The following is a 23,316-nucleotide window of genomic DNA, read 5'->3' on the forward strand; positions in this document are numbered from 1 at the left end:
AATACTAACACAAATTTTCTAAGGAATGGTTTGAAAATTGAATTCATCAAACCTTGAAATGTTGAAGGTGCATTGGTAAGGCCAAAAGGCATGACCAAAAATTCATAATGACCCTCATGAGTTCTAAATGCCGTTTTCGGGATGTCTTCAATCTTCATTCTGATTTGATGATATCTCGAACGAAGATCCAACTTGGTGAAGTAAATTGATCCATGCAATTCATCCAGTAATTCATCAATGACAGGAATGGGGAACTTATCTTTAATAGTGAGCTTGTTGAGCTCCCTATAATCTGGACACATGCGCCATGATCCATCCTTCTTGTGCACCAATACTACTGGAGCTGAGAAAGAACTTTGACTCGGTTGAATTATACCAGCCTCTAGCATTTCTGCAACCATACGTTCAATTTCACTTTTTTGGACATATGGATATCTGTACGGCTTGATGTTTGGAGGAACACTTCCTGGAATCAGATGAATAGCATGATCATGATCACGCATAGGTGGGAGACCTTTGGGAGTCTCAAATACCTTGGAATGATTGTCCAGGACTTTTTGGAGATCTGGAGAAATAGATGATTCCAATGTGGAAACATCTAGCGAACATAATTGTGCAATTACACCTCTTTGCTCCTTTTTTAGAAGCTTTGTCATGCCATTAGAGCTGATTATCTTTCCTGGTTTCCCTGCAATACCCCTTAATTCAACTTCCTTTCCTTCCACAGAAAATTTCATGAAAAGTTCTTGAAAATTAAAAGCTATTGTACCCAAGGATTGTAGCCATTGGACTCCTAGTACAACATCAGCACCTCCCATTGGAATGGAAAGCATTGGGCTAGTCAATACATATTCTCCCATGGATAGCTTGATATTATGGCACTTTCCAGAACAATTTATTGTTCCTCCATTTGCAATCATCACTTGACACTCTGGTGCGGGATATAGGAAGCAATTCAATTCTTTTTCTACCCTACAATGAATAAAATTGTGGGTGCTTCCTGAATCAATCAACACTATTACCTTTTTCTTCTTGATTTGTCCTTCTATCTTGATGGTTTGAGGAGTGGTAATTCCCGCCAATGCATTACAAGATATGGTCGGATTTATTTGTTCTTCATCTAGGCTTTGTTCTTGGAATATATCCTCTTCTTTTGACCTTTCTTGCTCCTTTTCTTCTTCCTCTTCACAATCTATGTAGAATAATTTCTTCTCACCACACTTATGACCCTTTGTGTATTTGCTATCACAATTGTAACAAAGCCCTTTTGCGATTTTTTCTTCCAATTGTTGTGGTGTCAACCTTGTAGGTTGTGGAAGACTATGGGCAACAACACTTCCGTCTTTATAGTTGTGAATGGTATGCTTCCTAGTTGCCATAATTTTGCTTTCCATTTTTCTTGCTAACCTGAATGCCTTCTCTAATGAATCAGGTTCCCAAAGGTGCACATCATGTTGGATATTATCCTTTAAAGACCCTATTATCTCAAAATCAGGCCCTGATAGGCTGCTGGTCAGGTTGACTCTGAGTAACTATTTCAAACCAACTTTTTGCTGAGGCTTAGCCTCCTCAACCTGAGAGGGCTCTCTCAAAGGTTAATGATTTTGAAAAAGATTTAGATGGCTAACTCTTATAGAACAAATATGACAAATATGAATGTTGGAAACACATTAAGCAACTATCCATTGGGTTTATGGAGTCAAAAGCACCTCAATATAATAGTGAACTCAACCTTACATAGAAGTCAGGGCACTCAACATTTAGACATTCAGAACATAACTCATATGGGACCACAGTTTATAAATGCATACAAGAAATCAGAGCACATTCAGTGAATTCTGAGTGATTATACATCTATACCACTGTAAAAATTATGGAAAGGACAAGATCACCTATTCTGAACATAAGAAATCCTTCATGAATCCTGAGAAGTAAAGTCAAAGTTATATTACTGAAAATGAGTCTTTACATAAGCCAAATACAAGCTGTATCATAAAATTTTCCAAACCTTTGCTAATTCGACCTCTTGCTCTATATAAAGCATTTAAAATTAGGATTCCATCATCCCTCATCAAGAGAATTCGAATTTTCCATCAGTGACACCTATTCTAACCATAAAACAAACCATTAATTAGAACTAACTGTTAACTAGGAGTGCTAGTGACCTAATACAACTAGGAGTGTAACTCCTTATCACGATTCAACAACCTTATCTAAGCATTTAAAGCATTATTTGACAAATTTCAACCTCAAGAAGTCGAATTTGATGAAGCCTCCCACGTGGTCATCTGACTGTTGAAGACAAACCCTAGAAATTAGGGAACATGTTTCCCTGTTTTTAGGTTTAGGATCCCTGAAAATGGCACGTGGGAAAGAGCCTTTATCTCTTCATCCATGACACATTTTATGAAAATAAATGAGATTTTTGTAGCCCATGTTGTCCAGAACAAAAACCTCTCCTGGTTTTTTAAAACATTTCTCCAGCTGTCCAGAAACTGTCCTTGAAAAAAACGTGGAAAACAGGAAAAATCCGTTTTCTGAAAGTAGGGTCTCAATGAAAGCTTAGTATCTCCCAACTGAAAACACTTATGAATAAAGTGAGATAGGTTGTTGTATCTGGACATTTTATGAAGAGAAACCTCCCTCCGAATTCCAAAATACGTCTTCCCGTAACCAAAAACTGATCTTGAAAAAGACTGCTAAAACCAGTAGACAAAGCTTGACTTTCAGCAGTTTCGTAGCGCAAATTTAACCATAAATTCCTCCCACCTCAGAACGAATTTGAAGAAACTGAAAGAGGTTTTTTTAGAGCAGCATGTTAGGAAGCAAAGCCTCTTTCAGTTTGCAAAATTAAGTTCTCAGCTGCTCAGGAAAGCTTTTGGAAATTGACTAGTAAAAGCAGAAAACAGAGTTTTTCTGCTAAAACAGGCTGCTAGAGGGGTTTCGTAGCGCGCTACAAAAACTCCTAGTTCAGTGATTTCGAAGCTAGTTTGAAAATTTCTCCAAATTAATGTGAGATATGACTTCCAAACTCATGGTGAGGCTTCTAGGACATGGAATGAGGCTGTCAAACTTTGATGGAAAAGAGATATGACCTTGAAAGACTTCTAACCTTATGACCTAACTCTTAAAGCATGAAATGACCTAGAGACCCTTTAACACCATGACTAAAAGAAGGGTTTGTAAATGAGAATGACACTAATACTGATGAGCTGACTCAAAACTTATAAGACTATGATTAGAAACAAGGCAACTTACCAAAGCTTAGAGACAAAGATTTTAGGGTGATAACAGTGGCTCCACTAGGGATAGTGTGCCCTTGTGGTATACTAAGAACTTGCAGCTCCAGTGCCGCTATCCATCCTCTAGAATAAAACTCTGAACCTCTACCCAATTTTCTCCCCAAGCCTTTAATGATTTCTGAATGAAGAATTCAAACTGCACATACTGAAACAGATGCTCAGTCAACCTACCCTGAGCTTATTTGCACATTCCTACCTACCCTATCAGTTGCATTCTCCAATTGTAGCTCAAGGAACATGAAACTTCCAATGAAGCCAATCATCAATCTGATCTGAAACTTGGATCTCCTTACTGTGCTTGAAGCATAAATAAACCAGATACTGAAATAACCAAGGAAGCATGAGGTGTAACTGTTCTTCAAGATGAACATATAATTGGAAGCCTGAATAGTAAATCTTTTCCATGTAGTCAGCTATAGGGTCAAAAAACACATGGTTAGCTTGATGATTCTCATAAAATTCTATATCTTCAAACAACTGATCCTCAGCCACACCAAATTCCTTTGATGTGCTATCCAACTGCCTTTCTTCATGACTCCCATAGACAATGTAATTTTCCTCACTATTGTGATCATTCTTTGATGTAAGCTGCTGCAAGGAATTACAAAAATGAACAATTTTTTCCTCTGCCTGAGGGTTATAAAAGCTATTTTCCAGTACTTTTTCTTGCTGTTTGCAATCAATTTCATACTCATAATGATCTGAAGAATGAGAATACTGCTGCATCTCTTCATTCATATTAAAGGATGAAACATGGTTTTCACAAGTAAATCCCTGCTGGTCTTCATGCTGTGTTTCATGAGATGTTATACTTTATTCTTGGTGTTGAAATGCATTGTTATGAAGAGCCTCTAAAATTTCTTCATCCATAAATTCATCATCATTATAACAATCTTCCAAGTACTGAATAAGACTTAAAGAATGTTTACAGCAATCTTTGAGCAGCAATAAGGAAGGATGACATTCTTTATACATCTCATAGAATTCATCATGGAAATCAGCAAGAGAATATAATGAACCATTTTCCAAACTTTTATACCAAGACCATGCTTTTCCTTCTAAAGTGGTCATAAACATCCTCATGAGACAATCTTCAGGGAAATGAACCTTAAGACTGCGTACATGCATATGAAACCTAACCAAATGAAGAGCAGCATTGTCTTTCTTTTCATCTTTGAATATCGGAAGATCCTCTAACCAATCAACCTTTGGCATAGGATTTGGAAAACCAGGGATATGAGACCGATTCATAGGAGCATACCTGGCATTCATTCTTGCAGTGGAATTCATCTTGTAACTTCATCAAGCTACTGATCTTCTAGCAGTGGAGTCACCTTCCAATTTCTTATTCGATGTGTGGAGTCGCCAAGGTAGTTTTGCAGCCTCAAATAGATGTCTGAGCTCCTGCTACCTTCAGAAGGTCAACCTCTTAATTTCGGGAATGAATAGACTTCAGGCTCCCGGTAGACACACCAAAATGTTATCACCAAAATAGGACCCTGATAGGCTGTTGATCAGACTATCTCAGTGTAACTATTTCAAACCAATCTTTTACCTAAGGCTTAGCCTCCTTAGCCTGAGAGGGCTCTCTCAAAGGGTTAATGATATTGATTAAAGATATGGATAGATGGCTAACTCTATGGTTTGTGATTTTATATGTTTGTAGATTGGAAGATGGAGACTTGCTACCATTAGGCTATGGAGTCAGTGACATAGATAAGGATAACAAATAGCTCTTCTTATAAAACTGAGGCTTGTATATACTTCAATGAAAGAGTGACACATTCAAGAAAGTCTCAATAACTTGAAGTTCATAGGAGTCAGAGCATGTGGGCATGAATTTTGAGTAATGATACATCAAGGTATTCAAAAGGAAAGAATTTAAAGTGATAGATCAGAGTTTAATACCTACATGGAAGTCAGGGCATTCAACATTTAAACATTCAGAACATAAACTCATATGGGACCACACAGTTTATGAATGTATACAGGAAGTCAGAGCACATTCAGTGAATTCTAATTGATTATACATCCATACCACTGTAAGAATTAAGGAAAGGACAACATCACATATTCTGAACATAAAAAATCCTTCATGAATCCTGAGAAGTAAGCATTAAGACTATGGAAGTAAAGCATTTCAAAGATAAAAGATGAAGCTCACTGAAGTACACTAAGAATCTCAGCTTCAGAAAAGTCCAACTGCTTCTGTATATATCAATCCCTGCATATCATTTACAAAAGTAGTATTTTTCTCTAACATTTTCCAACCCATTGTACATCATCTCTTCTGCTATATATAGAGCTCTTTACACTACTTAGATTCCTCTTCTAGGATGAGGAAAATTCGAATTCTACCTGACCTGACACCTAATGACACTCAAAACTAACTATTTAATGCAAATGACACCTAACTAGCAGTCCTAGAGACCTAATACAACTAGGAGTGTATCTCCTTATCATGATTACAACAACCTTATCTAAGCATTAAACACTCCTTTTGACAAACAAAAATCCATGAAGTCGAATTTGATGAAGCCCATAACCTTCCAGCTGGCCCTTGATGACTCATCCTTTTGGTGTTCCTAGAAACTAGGAGACTGTCCCTTGCTCTGTTCTGGCTGAAAAATAGGTCTTGGGACAGAGCTCATAACTTCTCATACAAAATGTATTTGGAAAAACTGAAGGAGGCTTTTGTAAACCAATCCATGCTGAACAAAAACCTCTCTTGTGATTTTGTGAGTCACTGTTATCACTGTAAAACTTCCTTAAAAAAATTTGGACAACTTACATGGTTTCTCAATTCTTGTATCAGTCATGGTCAAGTCATGGTGTTAAAGGGTCTCTAGGTCATTTCATGCTTTAAGGGTTAGGTCATAAGGTTAGAAGTCTTTTAAGATCATATCTCTTTTCCAAATAATGTTTGACAGCCTCATTCCATGTTTTAGAAGTCTTACCAGGTGTTTATAAGTCATATCTCACATCTTTTTGGAGAAATTTTGAAAGTGGCTACGAAATCACTGAACTAGGAGTTTTCGTAGCGCGCTACGAAACCCCTGTAGCAGCCTGTTTCGGCAGAAAAAACTCTGCTTTCTGCATTTACTAGTAAATTTCCAGAAGGGGTTCTGAGCAGCTGAAACCTTAATTTTGAAAACTGAACGAGGCTTTTATTCCTAACATACCAAACTACAAAAACCTCTTTCATTTTCTTCAAATCCATTCTGAGGTAAGACGAATTTATGATCAAAATTGCGCTACGAAACTGCTGTAGGTGCAAATTTTCCACAGGCATATTTCTCTGTTTTACACCTGTTTTTTCAAAATCAGTTTCTGGTCACATGAAAGGGTATTTTGGAATTCTGAAGGAGGTTTATCTTCATCAACTCTCCTACTACAATAAAATATCTCAATTTCTTCATAAGTGTTTTCAGTTGGGAGATACTAAGCTTTCATTGAGACCCTACTTTCAGAAAACGGATTTTTCCTGTTTGCCACGTGTTTTTCACGGATAGTTTCTAGACAGCTGGAGAACTTTTTTAAAAAACCAGGAGAGGTTTTTGTTCTAGACAACATGGGCTACAAAAACCTCCTTCAGTTTCATAAAACGCATCAGGGATAAAGAGATAAAGGCTCTGTCCCACGTGCCAATTTTCAAGGATCTAAACCTAAAAACAGGGAAATATGTTCCCTAATTTCTAGGGTTTGTCATCAGCAGTTGGGTGACCACGTGGGAGGCTTCATCAAATTCGAATTCTTGAGGTTTCAAGTTGGCAAATAATGCTTTAAATGCTTAGATAAGGTTGTTGAATCATGATAAGGAGTTACACTCCTAGTTGTATTAGGTCACTAGCACTCCTAGTTAACAGCTAGTTCTAATTAATAGTTTGTTTTATGGTTAATAGGTGTCACTGATGGCAAATTCGAATTCTCTTGATCAGGGATGATGGAATCCTAATTGTAAATGCTTTATATAGAGTAAGAGGTCGAATTAGCAAAGGGTTGGAAATTTTATGGAAAAGCTTGTATTTGGCCTATGTAAGACTCATTTTCAGTAATGCATGCTTGACTTTACTTCTCAGGATTCATGAAGGATTTTTTATGTTCAGAATATGTGATGTTGTCCTTTTCTTAATTCTTACAGTGGTATGGATGTATAATCACTCAGAATTCACTGAATGTGCTCTGACTTCCTGTATACATTTATGAACTGTGTGGTCCCATATGAGTTTATGTTCTGAATGTTTAAATGCTGAATGCCCTGACTTCCATGTAAGGTTGAGTTCATTGTTATATTGAGGTGTTGTTGACTCCATAAGCCCAATGGATGTTTACTGATCATGTTCAAACATTCATATTTTTCACTTGTTTCATAGAGTTAGCCATCTAATCTTTATCAAAATCATTAACCTTTGGGAGAGCCCTCTCAGGTTGAGGAGGCTAAGCCTCAGCCAAAAGTTGGTTTGAAAGAGTTACATAAGGTCTTCCTGATCAGCAGCCTATCAGGGGCATGATTTTGTGATAACATTTTGGTGCATCTGCCGGGAGCCTGAAGTCTATTCATTCCCGAAATTTAGAGGCTGAACTTCTGAAGGTAGCAGGAGCTCAGACATCTTGTTGAGGCTGCAAAACTACCTTGGCGACTCCACACATCAAATAATAAATTGGAAGGTGACTCCACTGCTAGAAGATCAGTAGATTGATGAAGTTACAAGATGAATTCCACTGCAAGAATGAATGCCAGGTATGCTCCTATGAATCGGTCTCATATCCCTGGTTTTCGAAATCGTATGCCAAAGGTTGATTGGTTAGAGGATCTTCCAATATTCAAAGATGAAAAGAAAGACGATGTTGCTCTTCATTTGGTTAGGTTTCATATGCATGTGCGCAGTCTTAAGGTTCATTTCCCTGAAGATTGTCTCATGAAGATGTTTATGACCACTTTAGAAGGAAAAGCATGGTCTTGGTATAAAAGTTTGGAAAATGGTTCAATATATTCGCTTGCTAGTTTTCATGATGAATTCTATGAGATGTATAAAGAATGTTATCCTTCCTTATTGCTGCTTAAAGATTGTTCTAGGCATTCTTTAAGTCTTATTCAGTACTTGGAGGATTTTTATGATGATGATGAATTTATGGATGAAGAAATTTTAGAGGCTATTCATAACAATGCATTTCAACACCAAGAAGAAAGTATAACATCTCATGAAACGCAGCGTGAAGATCAGCAGGGGTTTACTTATGAAAACCATGTTACATCCTTTGATATAAATGAGAAGACGCAGCAAACTTGCCAAGATTTTGATCACAATGAGTATGAAATTGATTGCAAACACCAAGAAGAAGTACCGGAAGATAGCTTTTATAACCCTCAGGTAGAGGAAAAGGTTGTTCATTTTTGTAATTCCTTGCAGCAGCTTGCATCAAAGAATGATCTTTATAATGAAGAAAATTACATTGTTTGTGGGCATCATGCAGAAAGGAAATTGGATAGCACATCAAAGGGGTCTTGTGTGGTTGAGAATCAGTTGTCTGAGGATTTAGAGTGTTATGATGGTCATCAAAATAATCATGTCTTATTTGACCCTATAAGTGAATACATGGCAAAGCTTTGCACACCAGTATTTCATTTTCATTTGCATTATGAAGATTAGGTACATTATAAGTTGATTTGGTCATCTCACTATCATGGTTATTTTGAGGTTGAATGCAGTCAAGAGCCTCCAATATCAGAAAGAACAATTGATTGGCTTTATTGGAAATATCATGTTGCTTGACCTAAAGTGGAAATTGGAGCTAGTAGGTAGGTAGGAAAATGCAAATAAGATTAGGGTAGGTTGACTGAGCATCTATTTCAGTAGGTGCAGTTTGAATTCTTCTTACAAAAAATTATTCAAGGCTTGAGGAGCAGATTGGGCAGAAGTTCAAAGTTTTCTTCTAGAGGATGGATAGCGGCACTGGAGCTACAGGTTCTTAATGTACCACAAGGGCACACTATCCCTAGTGGAGCCACTGTTATCACTGTAAAACTTCCTTAAAAAAATTTGGACAACTTACATGGTTTCTCAATTCTTGTATCAGTCATGGTCAAGTCATGGTGTTAAAGGGTCTCTAGGTCATTTCATGCTTTAAGGGTTAGGTCATAAGGTTAGAAGTCTTTTAAGATCATATCTCTTTTCCAAATAATGTTTGACAGCCTCATTCCATGTTTTAGAAGTATTACCAGGTGTTTATAAGTCATATCTCACATATTTTTGGAGAAATTTTGAAAGTAGCTACGAAATCACTGAACTAGGAGTTTTCGTAGCGCGCTACGAAACCCCTGTAGCAGCCCGTTTCAGCAGAAAAAACTCTGCTTTCTGCGTTTACTAGTAAATTTCCAGAAGGGGTTCTGAGCAGCTGAAAACTTAATTTTGAAAACTGAAAGAGGCTTTTATTCCTAACATACCAAAATACAAAAACATCTTTCATTCTCTTCAAATCCATTCTGAGGTGGGAGGAATTTATGATCAAACTTGCGCTACGAAACTGCTGTAGGTGCAAATTTTCCACAGGCATATTTCTCTGTTTTACACCTGTTTTTTCAAAATCAGTTTCTGGTCACATGAAAGGGTATTTTGGAATTATGAAGGAGGTTTATCTTCATCAACGCGCCTAATACAATAACCTATCTCAATTTCTTCATAAGTGTTTTCAGTTGGGAGATACTAAAATTTCATTGAGACCCTACTTTCAGAAAACGGATTTTTCCTGTTTGCCACGTGTTTTTCAAGGACAGTTTCTAGACAGCTGGAAAAATGTTTTAAAAAACCAGGAGAGGATTTTGTTCTAGACAACAGGGGCTACAAAAACCTCCTTCAGTTTCGTAAAATGTATCATGGATGAAGAGATAAAGGCTTTGTACCACGTGCCAATTTTCAAGGATCTAAACCTAAAAACAGGGAAACATGTTCCCTAATTTCTAGGGTTTGTCATCAGCAGTTGGGTGACCACGTGGGAGGCTTCATCAAATTCGACTTCTTGAGGTTGCAAGTTGGAAAATAATGCTTTAAATGCTTAGATAAGTTTGTTGGATCATGATAAGGAGTTACACTCCTAGTTTTATTAGGTCACTAGCACTCCTAGTTAACAACTAGTTCTAATTAATGGTTTGTTTTATGGTTAGAATAGGTGTCACTGATGGCAAATTCGAATTCTCTTGATGAGGGACCATGGAATCCTAATTGTAAATGCTTTATATAGATCAAGAGGTTGAATTAGCAAAGGGTTGGAAATTTTATGGAAAAGCTTGTATTTGGCCTATGTAAGACTCATTTTCAGTAATGCATGCTTGACTTTACTTCTCAGGATTCATGAAGGATTTTTTATGTTCAGAATATGTGATGTTGTCCTTTTCTTAATTCTTATAGTGGTATGGATGTATAATCACTCAGAATTCACTGAATGTGCTCTGACTTCCTGTATACATTTATGAACTGTGTGGTCCCATATGAGTTTATGTTCTGAATGTTTAAATGTTGAATGCCCTGACTTCCATGTAAGGTTGAGTTCATTGTTATATTGAGGTGTTTTTGACTCCATAAGCCCAATGGATGTTTACTGATCATGTTCAACCATTCATATTTTTCACTTTTTTCATAGAGTTAGCCATCTAATCTTTATCAAAATCATTAACCTTTGAGAGAGCCCTCTCAGGTTGAGGAGGCTAAGCCTCAGCCAAAAGTTGGTTTGAAAGAGTTACATAAGGTCTTCCTGATCAGCAGCCTATTAGGGGCATGATTTTGTGATTTTGGGAGAAAATTGGGCAGAGGTTCAGAGTTTTATTCTAGAGGATGGATAGCGGCACTGGAGCTGCAAGTTCTTAGTATACCACAAGGGCACACTATCCCTAGTGGAGCCACTGTTATCACCCTAAAATCTTTATCTCTAAGCTTTGGTAAGTTGCCTTGTTTCTAATCATAGTATAAGTTTTGAGTCAGCTCATCACAATTAGTGTCATTCTCATTTACAAACCCTCTCTAGGTCATTTCATGCTTTAAGAGTTAGGTCATAAGGTTAGAAGTCTTTCAAGGTCATATCTCTTTTCCATCAAAGTTTGACAGCCTCATTCCATGTCCTAGAAGCCTCACCATGAGTTTGGAAGTCATATCTCACATTAATTTGGAGAAATTTTCAAACTAGCTTCGAAATCACTGAACTAGGAGTTTTCGTAGCGCGCTACGAAACCCCTGTAGCAGCCTGTTTTAGCAGAAAAACTCTGTTTTCTGCTTTTACTAGTCAATTTCCAAAAGCTTTTCTGAGCAGCTGAAAACTTAATTTTGAAAACTGAAAGAGGCTTTTATTCCTAACATACCAAACTACAAAAAACTCTTTCATTTTCTTCAAATCCATTCTGAGGTGGGAGGAATTTATGATCAAACTTGCGCTGCGAAACTGCTGTAGGTGCAATTTTTCCATAGGCATATTTTTCTGTTTTACACCTGTTTTTTCAAAATCAGTTTCTGGTCACATGAAAGGGTATTTTGGAATTATGAAGGATTTTTATCTTCATCAACTCTCCTACTACAATAACCTATCTCAATTTCTTCATAAGTGTTTTCAGTTGGGAGATACTAAGCTTTCATTGAGACCCTACTTTCAGAAAACAGATTTTTTCTGTTTGCCACGTGTTTTTCAAGGACAGTTTCTAGACAGCTGGAGAAATGTTTTAAAAAACCAGGAGATGTTTTTGTTCTGGACAACATGGGCTACAAAAACCTCCTTCAGTTTCATAAAATGTGTCATGGATGAAGAGATAAAGGCTCTGTCCCACGTGCCAATTTTCAAGGATCTAAACCTAAAAACAGGGAAACATGTTCCCTAATTTCTAGGGTTTGTCATCAGCAGTTGGGTGACCACGTGGGAGGCTTCATCAAATTCAACTTCTTGAGGTTGCAAGTTGGAAAATAATGCTTTAAATTCTTAGATAAGGTTGTTGAATCATGATAAGGAGTTACACTCCTAGTTGTATTAGGTCTCTAGGACTGCTAGTTAGGTGTCATTTGCATTTAATAATTAGTTTTATGTATCAATAGGTGTCATAGTAGGATGAATTCGAATTTCCCTCATGCTGGAGGAGGAATCTCAGTTATGTAAAGAGCTCTATATATAGAAGAAGATCTAATGTAATCAGGGTTGGAAATTTTATGGAAAAGCTTGTATTTGGCCTATGTAAGACTCATTTTCAGTAATGCATGCTTGACTTTACTTCTCAGGATTCATGAAGGATTTTTTATGTTCAGAATATGTGATGTTGTCCTTTTCTTAATTCTTACAGTGGTATGGATGTATAATCACTCAGAATTCACTGAATGTGCTCTGACTTCCTGTATACATTTATGAACTGTGTGGTCCCATATGAGTTTATGTTCTGAATGTTTAAATGCTGAATGCCCTGACTTCCATGTAAGGTTGAGTTCATTGTTATATTGAGGTGTTGTTGACTCCATAAGCCCAATGGATGTTTACTGATCATGTTCAACCATTCATATTTTTCACTTGTTTCATAGAGTTAGCCATCTAATCTTTATCAAAATCATTAACCTTTGAGAGAGCCCTCTCAGGTTGAGGAGGCTAAGCCTCAGCCAAAAGTTGGTTTGAAAGAGTTACATAAGGTCTTCCTGATCAGCAGCCTATCAGGGGCATGATTTTAGGTGGTTAAATTCCAGGAGGTCTCTAGAGAAACTGAAAGCATATTTTTGGAAATTGAAAGAGGTTTTTATTCCTAACACATTGAAGTAGAAAAACCTCTTTCATTTTCTTCAAATTGATTATGATCTGGGAGAAACGGGTGACTAAACCTTGCGCTACGAAACTGCTGTAGGTGCAAGTTTTTCACAGGCAGATTTCTCTGTTTGACACAGGTTTTTCAAAGACACATTCTGGGAGGTAGGGAAGGTTTTTCAAAAAACCAAGAGAGGTTTTTGTTCAGCATGGATTGCTTTACAAAAGCCTCCTTCAGTTTTTCGAAATACATTTTGTACAAGAAGTTATGAGCTCTGTCCCAAGACCTATTTTTCAGCCAGAACAGAGCAAGGGACAGTCTCCTAGTTTCTAGGAACACCAAAAGGATGAGTCATCAAGGGCCAGCTGGAAGGTTATGGGATTCATCAAATTCGACTTCATGGATTTTTGTTTGCCAAAAGGAGTGTTTAATGCTTAGATAAGGTTGTTGTAATCATCATAAGGAGATACACTCCTAGTTGTATTAGGTCTCTAGGACTGCTAGTTAGGTGTCATTTGCATTAAATAGTTAGTTTTGAGTGTCATTAGGTGTCAGGTCAGGTAGAATTCAAATTTTCCTCATCCTAGAAGAGGAATCTAAGTAGTGTAAAGAGCTCTATATATAGCAGAAGAGCTGATGTACAATGGGTTGGAAAATGTTAGAGAAAAAGACTACTTTTGTAAATGATATGCAGGGATTGATATATACAGAAGCAGTTGGACTTTTCTGAAGCTGAGATTCTTAGTGTACTTCAGTGAGATTCATCTTTTATCTTTGAAATGCTTTACTTCCATAGTCTTAATGCTTACTTCTCAGGATTCATGAAGGATTTTTTATGTTCAGAATATGTGATGTTTTCCTTTCCTTAATTCTTACAGTGGTATGGATGTATAATCACTCAGAATTCACTGAATGTGCTCTGACTTCCTATATACATTCATAAACTGTGTGGTCCCATATGAGTTTATGTTCTGAATGTTTAAATGCTGAATGCCCTGACTTCCATGTAGGTATTAAACTCTGATCTATCACTTTAAATTCTTTCCTTTTGAATACCTTGATGTATCATTACTCAGAATTCATGCCCACATGCTCTGACTCCTATGAACTTCAAGTTATTGAGACTTTCTTGAATGTGTCACTCTTTCATTGAAGTATATACAAGCCTCAGTTTTATAAGAAGAGCTATTTGTTATCCTTATCTCTGTCACTGACTCCATAGCCCAATGGTAGCAAGTCTCCATCTTCCAATCTACAAACATATAAAATCACAAACCATAGAGTTAGCCATCTATCCATATCTTTAATCAATATCATTAACCCTTTGAGAGAGCCCTCTCAGGCTAAGGAGGCTAAGCCTTAGCTAAAAGATTGGTTTCAAATAGTTACACTGAGATAGTCTGATCAACAGCCTATCAGGGTCCTATTTTGGTGATAACAGACCCTATGAACACATCAATCCTATGCTCCTCTGGAATATCTTGTACCCTTATGTTCAATTTTTGGAACTCCTCAATGTGCTCCATTATTGAACCCTTTTGTTTGAGACTTATCAATTGGCTAAAAAAAGTGTTGCTTTTTGTATCCTCATAATGTGCTATCAATTCTTCCATAAAAATTGCCCAAGTGATAAATTGTTTACGAGAACAAAGCCATTGATACCATACAAACTGATTTGGTTCCAAATATAAAGCTGCCATACGTACCTTTTGTGTGTTTTGCACATTATTGAGATCGAAGAATTGCTCCATCTGTAATATCCATGTGGCGGGATCCTTGCCATCAAACTTCCTCATATCGATTTTTGGAACATGGTGAGTCTTCGATCCAACATTAGAGTCTATGGAATCATGATTAACATTTCTTTTGTTCTCATCATGAGTTTCCTTTAGTACTCTTTCACCCGTAGTGACCATTTCTTGTAGCAACTTATTCATATTTATCTTCAATTCTTCCATCTTATCATCCATGCCATCAATTTTAGCATCCATGCCATTCACCTGAGCTTCCATGCCCTTTATCTTAGATTCAACGCCATTTATCTTAGCATCTGTTAGCTTTTGTGAGCGTGACATTTGTTGCACTTGTTCTTGTAATTTTGATATATCATGTAGCATTTCTTCCTCTTCTTCATGAGTCATGCTAGAGCTTTCAGGTTCCTTACTAGGTGTTTGCATTTTCTTTCCTCGGGGCATCAGTTAATGATAATAATTCTTTACTATGCCCCTTGAATTCCTTCAAACCAAGCTTATGCAAAAATTAAAAAAAAAAACTACACACCTTTTTTTTACTTTGTAGAAGCCTGATATTGAATCTGATGTATCTCTGTAATTTCGAATCATCCAGTTCTTAAATTGTGACCTGTAGTAGCCTTCTATGTCCTCTTTCCAATGCCACTAGTTTGATCCAAATTGGATTCTCCAAGAAAGAGTTATGCACAATCTCCCGCAGTGACCTAATTATAGACTAGTTCAGTAGAACGAAATTGTATGAAGTGCCACGTGTCACTGTTTCAACCTTTGACTCTGAAACATATATAAACAAAAACTACAGTTCGTCCTATTTCTGTAACTTCTTACGAAATTTCAATCCGATGCTCAGAAAGAAAGTTATGACGATTTTCCCCAAGTCACCTATTTTGAGTGTAATTCAGGAGTCTGCAAAAAGACCAACTTCCTCAGATCATATCTCCAAAAATATCGCACGAAAAGCTCTGAAATTTGGACCCAAGGTTCAACGCGATTTCTTCTCAAATGGGTTGTTTTTGCGACTTTTGAAACGTCACAGAAAGAAATTTATAGCGAAAATGCCACGATGACCTATTTGGAGCAGCGAAACCCTAGAATCCAAAGCTCTGATACCAAATGTTATGAAACCAGCTCAAGAAAAGATAGAAAAGAGAGATCAACGCCTTAGAATTCAGACTCTTCGAGAGGGCAACCTCCTTTACATTACATAAATGAACAATTCTTGGATGATACAAATGACAAAACCTCCTTTCTATATATAGGAGTCTAAGGAGTCACAATATAATCCAGCCGACCTAACAATAATAATATAAAGCCACAAAAATAACAATAGAGGGATTCTATGGGGCACAGAAATAACAGTATGGGGGTAATACGGGCACAACAATATAAATAAGGGGTATAACTACAATAGTAATGGGGTAATTACTAGTATTATAGGGACCCAACAAAATCCTTCCAAAGTATCTAAGATTTGGAGGTTGGAAGTTGGAATAAGAAATAGTACAAAAATTCTGGCAAAAATCATAGCTCCCATCCTCTCTCATGTCCATAGAGAAGGAAACAAACTTGTTGATAAGCTAGCCAATTTTGGTCTGAACATAACAACTTATCCCCTTGACTTGGATTGTATTGAGGACATTCCAAAATCCATTTCAACTCTATCAATATTTGGCTATAAAGGACCTTATCTTGTAAGGAGGGTACCCAAGAGTAGGAGTTCCCCCCCAACCTTCATATCATGCCAGCTCACATGAAAGGGGTTGCAGCTCCCACTATGCTTGGCTCACTGCATGTGCTCCTATCATTTCATCGATCATGGCATGAAGTTGGCATAAGGTTAAATGTCATTTTAATATTTCAAGTAACATAGGGAGGTACAAGAGGACTCAACAAGAGACTTCTATTAGATTGGCAAAGCTAGAGGAAAAAAAATATAATATAGAGCTCAAGTTACCCATTCTAGCCAGGACATCATCCACCATCTCCTTCTCCTTGGATGAGGGTAGTGACCATACAACGCAGATTGCTAGAGATTTTGGCCAATAGTTTTTATGACTCATTTTTTTCTTGTAGCATTAGTATTCTTTTTTGTCTTTACATGTCGATGTATGTCAAGGTCTTATACAACCAACTTGTTTTTATAAGTTTCTATTTACAAGATGCCTATAATTAAAAACACACACACACACATACACATATATATATATATATATATATATAGATATATGATTAAAATCACATTAAATTAATTAAAAAAGGATGATTTTTAATTGTAACAATGAACAAATGTCCCCAATCAAGGACTCCCTCATATCTAGGGGCCAAATATTAGTTGCAGATTACTGGGACTCATCCCCCTACACTTCCTAATAGTAAAATTGGAAGTCATGTAGGTAATGGATTTAGCCTCCTGTTACATAGGAATTTGTCACTGTCTCCCTGTCAGTATTCCTACTGTGTCATGAGATCAAATCAATCATGCTCATGCTCTCTAATGTTGCCAAATGACCCACTTTGCCAAATTTTTTACTATCATCGCGAATGTTATTAAAATAACCGCGTTGACGAGCACTTCATAACGGATAGACTGCGCTGCCAGCGAGGAAGCACATGTGTTTTCCGCGCTGGTCGAATTTCATGAGACAACGCGTCTATTATACATATCTGATCACGTTGACATGACCTTCCATGTTATTCAGCTGCGATGTCAGCGCTCTAGTGCAGTTATGGACCCGAGCTGATCCAGTTTGGGCGAGTTTGTTTTAACAGCCAGCCTTCCAGATGACTCCAGACCTGGTTGTTGGCCTTGTAAATGTCGCCCTCCCTTCTCTGGCATGTCTGTTTCGTCATTTGAGCCACCTTCCTTGGAGATAAGCTCATCCTCCCATCATTTGTGGAGACTCCTTCTCCTATTTAAGCCTCTACCATTGCCATGAGCAGCTAGTTTGGATAGCTTGGAATTGATAGTGCTTAGAGTGCTACTGCTGGTGTGTGAATTTGATAGGTAGTTGGTGTGACAAGTGTGGGATTGCTAGAGAGCTTAAGGAAGGTTGTTAAGTGTTTCTTTCTTGTGTAAACTTGTGTGAGAGAGAGTTTGTCTTGGGAGATCTACCTCCAAGGGTGAATGCTTAAGAGACTTGCTGGCCGGACCCTCTTGAGAAGGATTCGACATCAGAACTTTGGTTGTACTCTTCTTTGTTATTTATTAATAATAGATGACTATCATTATGGTTCCACTCTCATTGTTTCATGTTTGATGTTGAGTTATATCTTTTCTGACCGATATATAATTGCATCTACTAGATTTTACGCTTCTTTTCGTGTTTTTCTTTGCATATGCAGGTATCCATCATAGAGATCGTGTGGATCGTGACCAGCCAAAGCAAAGGAACGAAGGCGACATCTCTTCGACGAATACTAGCATTGGAATCCAAGTAGGTTCTCACCATCTACTTTTTATTTGCAATTAGGAACTTGCGTGATAGCATTGTGTGATGGTTGCTAGACCCGGTCTGGGCTAGTAGGGATCGTCTCTGTCCACAGAGAGGATTTACCTCCATAACAATTTGGCGACCATACTGGGGAGTTTCTTTACCTTGTTGTTTGATTTGTAAACTTTGGACGGAGCCTGAAGCACGACCAGGTAGCCTTCGAAACGCTATTGCCCTGCATTAGCAAAGTAGATCAAATCCACTTCAGTCCATCTCTGGTTTGGTTTACAAACTGAACAGCTTGGAGCTGTCTTTTGTCTTTTGTGTTCATTTTTTGTCCTTGAGTTTTATTTTTGCTCTCTTTTCAAAGATTGGGGATTAGTTCTCTGCTTTTGGTTTTCCTGGTTCAGTCTAGGAGGTGCCTTGATTGTTTAAAGAGTGATTGCCTTGGTTTAGGAGCTTTTGGCTTGATTGTGCCTGTTTTTTAGCCTCAGCGCGGTTTATAATAAAACAGTCGCGCTGACATCGCATAGCTGTTTCTTTGACTTTGTCATCATCGCGTTTATACACTGAACAGTCGCAACGTTTGTGAAAATCGAACCAACGCGGTTAAGCCGTGTACTTCCGCGCTGACAGCGCTTTGTTGCTACGCGTGGTTTCTAATCAGCGCTTTGTTGCTGTGTATCACCTGCGCTGATACCTGAAGAATTGAATTTTTCCAATTCTGCCTCCTGAGCCTGTTGGTTTGGCTATCCCCTACTCTTTTCACTTGGTTTATGACTTGTTTTCTATTGTCTGAAGATTGAAGCACTTGTTTGGGAAGTCTTGTTGGGCGGATCTTGTTTTTGTGTCTCTTGACCTGGTGTTATCATCCCGATTTCGTTGGATTGGCTTTGTTTCGTTACTCGTTCACAAAGATTCGTTTACTACTTGCCTTTTGCTTTTGTGAAAACCTTCCTCTTTGCTTGCTTTTGCTTGGTTGTCTAGGTGATTGTTATTGAACCAGTCTTTGCATTGTTTCGATTACTTCTCACTACCCGGACACAGATTACAGTTGTTTGCGGTCAATTGGTTCTTTTCACATTTGTTTGTTATTATTTCTCAAAAAAAAATTTAGTGCGCTTTGCCATTGAAAAGAAAACGAACAATCTCTTTTGCGTTGAATTAGTTAATTGAAATTAGAAGCTTTTCATTGATTAAGTGATTTAAAACAAAGAAAAGTTTCGTTTATTTGTCATTAGCTGCATTAGAGTAGCTCTCGTTTGTTTGTGGTCATTTTGTTTGAAAAATCCTTAACTCTCTCGTAGTTAGTATTCATCGAACGAAATGATATTCTTTGGCATATAGTTTGCATCTAGGCAATTTTGAGAGATTTCATACGGTAGGACCTGGAAATTGAAACTTAACTAAAGATCAACCATAAAATGAACTGAATGAACTTAAAAACACATTGGAACATAACGCTCACTGATTAGAGGTCTAGGCTAGAGACGTGCTCCAACGTCGTTAAACCTAGTCACTGTTGTTTCACACTACGGTTGGGTGATTCCTCCTTTTGTGACTCGATAGTGGTCTAGCACGGATTTGAGCTCCCATGTACTGTCGCGTATATAGGGGAGACCCCACTAGGTTATCATCCTTTATCCACAGGAAGCCGTGTCTGCCACCTTACAAGCTGTAACGCATCGAACACAGCATTCGGGAAGATTGACTGCCGTACGAGAAGTCCTTGGTTTTCATATGACTGCCAAGGTGTATATGCAGTTTTACGGATTTGTTTGGTAAACATTTTGCCTATTTCTCCAGAGTAGTCACTTTTGATCCTTTTCAGACTCCTTAAAAGAAAAGGCTCACTTTAGCAGTTTGTCACTTCGGGCTCACAAAACATTCGAAGGCGACTAGAGTCGCCTTTTTGTCCTTTTCTCGACTCTTAAAACATGAAAAGGTCAAGTTGTGTCTTTGCGTCTTAAAATTCATTTGGCCACGATAAACATTACCTGGTTAGATCTTGTGTGCGTTATTTTGATTAAGGTCCTTTATCGTTAGATTCCCTTAGGTTTGTTTGAAGTTTGCCATCCTAGCTGACCCGTCAACTCCGGTTCCAAGTGATCAAGGCTCTCCATCTTCCGCTGCTCCTGAGGTACCAGTTGTAAACAATACTCTTCCTGTTATCCTGAGTATCCAACCTATCAACTCCCGTGCCCTGGGCGACGAAGATTACGAAGTCGATTGGAACCCCATCTAGAAGCCTGATGAGGACGATATTCCTGTTACCCCCCCTGGTGTTTCGTCTCCAATGTCTACCTCCCACATGGATGAGACATCTCCTAACATGAGTGAGACACCTGTGGTGTCAAATATCGACACTCCCATCCCAGCTACTTCTCCACTCCCCCCGCGCTATCAGTCGTTGAGGGATAGGGTAAGTGCCAGGACCCCTGCTTCAACCATGTGGGATCCCCATATCACTCCCACCACAGGACCTTTTGTTTCAAAAGTCCACACTACACCTGTTACTTCAGTTTCGACGAATCCAACTGTTTGTGTAGCACATTCAACTCCGGTTGTTAGTGCCGTAACAACGTCCTCAGCTCTGAACACTGGTGCTAGTCCCCCTCACGGTCAAGTGAGTAGCGGCCAGCCGACACTCTCGCCTAAAGTTGTCCACCCTGCACAAAGTGCTCCACCCTCTTCTGGTCCCGTTCCAGGAGGGGGCCCATATGATGCTTGTGGACAAGTTGTTCCGGATCCGAATGCACCGGGTCCATTCTTTTATTATGATTCTACCGGTCAATACCTTCAACTCTCTCAACCCTTGCCTACTCAACCTGTTGTTGAGGTTTCAGTACCATTATCCATTGCTTGGAACCCTGGGACCACCTCTTTCCATGGAGGCCAAGCAATGCCTACGCAGCTTCAAGGACCACCTAACCAAGGCCAGCCATCTTATGTGCAAACCCCCCAGGTGTTATAGACATTTTTGTGCCTCGCATCATGGAGCATGGAATGTCGATAATTACAGGGATCCTCAGTCCCTAAACATGTTGTTCTTACCCCTAAAAGAACAAGGTCATCAATCAACAGCACTTCCAATCAGTTCTCCACCTGAAAACACTTCAAAACAGGCTTATTTTGGATCATGTCAGCTGCTTAACTGAGCTTCTGCGCTGTAATGCAACTGTACCACTCTGTACCTGCGCTGGAAGTCAAGATTATTGAAGGCTACCTGCGCTGGGCGAGATTGGCCAAGTGGCACAGTCATCCAGCAAGGTGTCAATTGCCCAGGAAGCTTCCAAACTGACACTTGGGTCATGAGATTCGCCCTGTGATGAGTAAGAGGTACTTGATCACCATGTGTAAGCAAGGATCTCCAAGTGGACACAGGAACTGAAGATTAACTGAAGAGGGAGAGGACACAAGGCAGCTTCATGTCAGTCTCAAGCTGACTCATCCTTTCTTCTTCTACCCTATATATAGAGCTCTTCTATGAGGTCTAGGGAGGCTGGAATTTTGGTTTAAGCAAGGAGGTGCTGTTGGTTTGCAGTCAGAGCTATTGGGTGATTGTTTTACTAGAGGTGAAGAGGAGAGTTCTTGCTGCCGAGGAGGTGCTGCTGGATTGGAGCCATCATCATTGGTTGTAACTTCCTCTGGAACCCTGTTACTTTCTATCAATAAAGTTTGCATGTTCTCCTATATACTTGTTTTACATAGATGTTTTGTGTTTACATGTATATTTGATGCACCCTAATCCATGCTTCAGTTATGAGTACATGTATCTTGTAGTTTGCTCTCTTGTTTTGTGCAGGATCTGTATGTAGCTGGACCGGCTAAGAGAGCAAGGAGCTGGGAACGAGATACAAGGAGAGAAGAGCAAGGATCGACTAAGCGAAAGACACCAGGTTGGTTGACCTTCTTTCATTCTCTCTGTACTTGCATAAAGGGAAACAGTAAAACTTTACTTTCAGTTGTTGCTAAAGACTGTCACCTTTAGAGTAGGGATAGTGTCATCCGCATCGGGTACTTTTCCCCACAACAAACTGGCGACTCCGCTGGGGAGATCCTAGTATCTTGTTGTTGTAGTATTTTGCTATTCATTTCTTGAAGAAAGGAGTACCGAATCGAAAAGCTTTTGACTATATCAAAAGCGAAGTAGAGGGTTTGCTACTCTTGCTCCTTTGCTGAGCAAATTCAAGATTTAAAGAGCTAATCTACAGATGAATCTTTACTCTTTGTGATAGATCTTCATCCTCTTGATCATCCCTTAGCCTGTACCTAACCTCTAGCTTTTTATTTCAGCAAAAACAACACATTTTTGAGCTTTTTATGACCCAGAATTCTTAGCAGACGTAACTCTCGTAAGTCAGTGCAGGCTGTCCACAGGCAGTCTGCATTACAGCGCAGGTGCTCCCTTCGGGAACTGCGCTGAGAGTGAAACTGACAGACCAGTGCCTGCGCTGGTCCAGTTAGCCTTAGTCTAGCTCAGCTCTTCCTTTGTGTCTTGGCCCTGTTTGCACTTGTTTTTGGCTGATTGCTTGCTGGTTATTGTACTTGCTGTAGACCACTTCTCCTTGACATTATTCCGCCTCAGTTGTGTGATGAAATTGTAAACGTTCTTTCAGTATTTCTTGTTTCAGTTACAATTTCCCATTGTGAAAAGCAAACTTAGTAGCTATGGCCTCTTAGATCCTGAACTGTAAAAGCATTTTTGTGATCTTATGAGTTAGTTTTATTACTGTTCATGGCTGTTTGAGTTTGTTTGCTTTTCACTTTATGGTTTGAATCTATACTTTTCCTGTATTTTAAACAAGTCTTTCATAAGGTGTCTTTTTGATTGTGGACAAGCTTGTTTATTTCTACTTGAAAGTTGATTCAAAAATCATACAACAGTTTCCTTTTGTTAGCATCAACATTAAGGATAACGAAAAGAAATACATGCATTGTGCATTTTGCATTTGACTGTATGCTTGACGATTTAGGAAAATGTGCATTTTAGTGTGTGTTCTTTGATCTGTGGGAAAAGTTGTGTCTTTCTCTTCCCTCAAGTAGATTAAGGTTTTCAAAGTTGAAAGATT

The sequence above is a fragment of the Pinus tabuliformis genome, chromosome 5_2 (assembly GCF_031772625.1).
Source record: "Pinus tabuliformis cultivar Carrire ecotype Pingquan chromosome 5_2, CPIR1, whole genome shotgun sequence".
NCBI lineage: Eukaryota > Viridiplantae > Streptophyta > Pinopsida > Pinales > Pinaceae > Pinus > Pinus tabuliformis.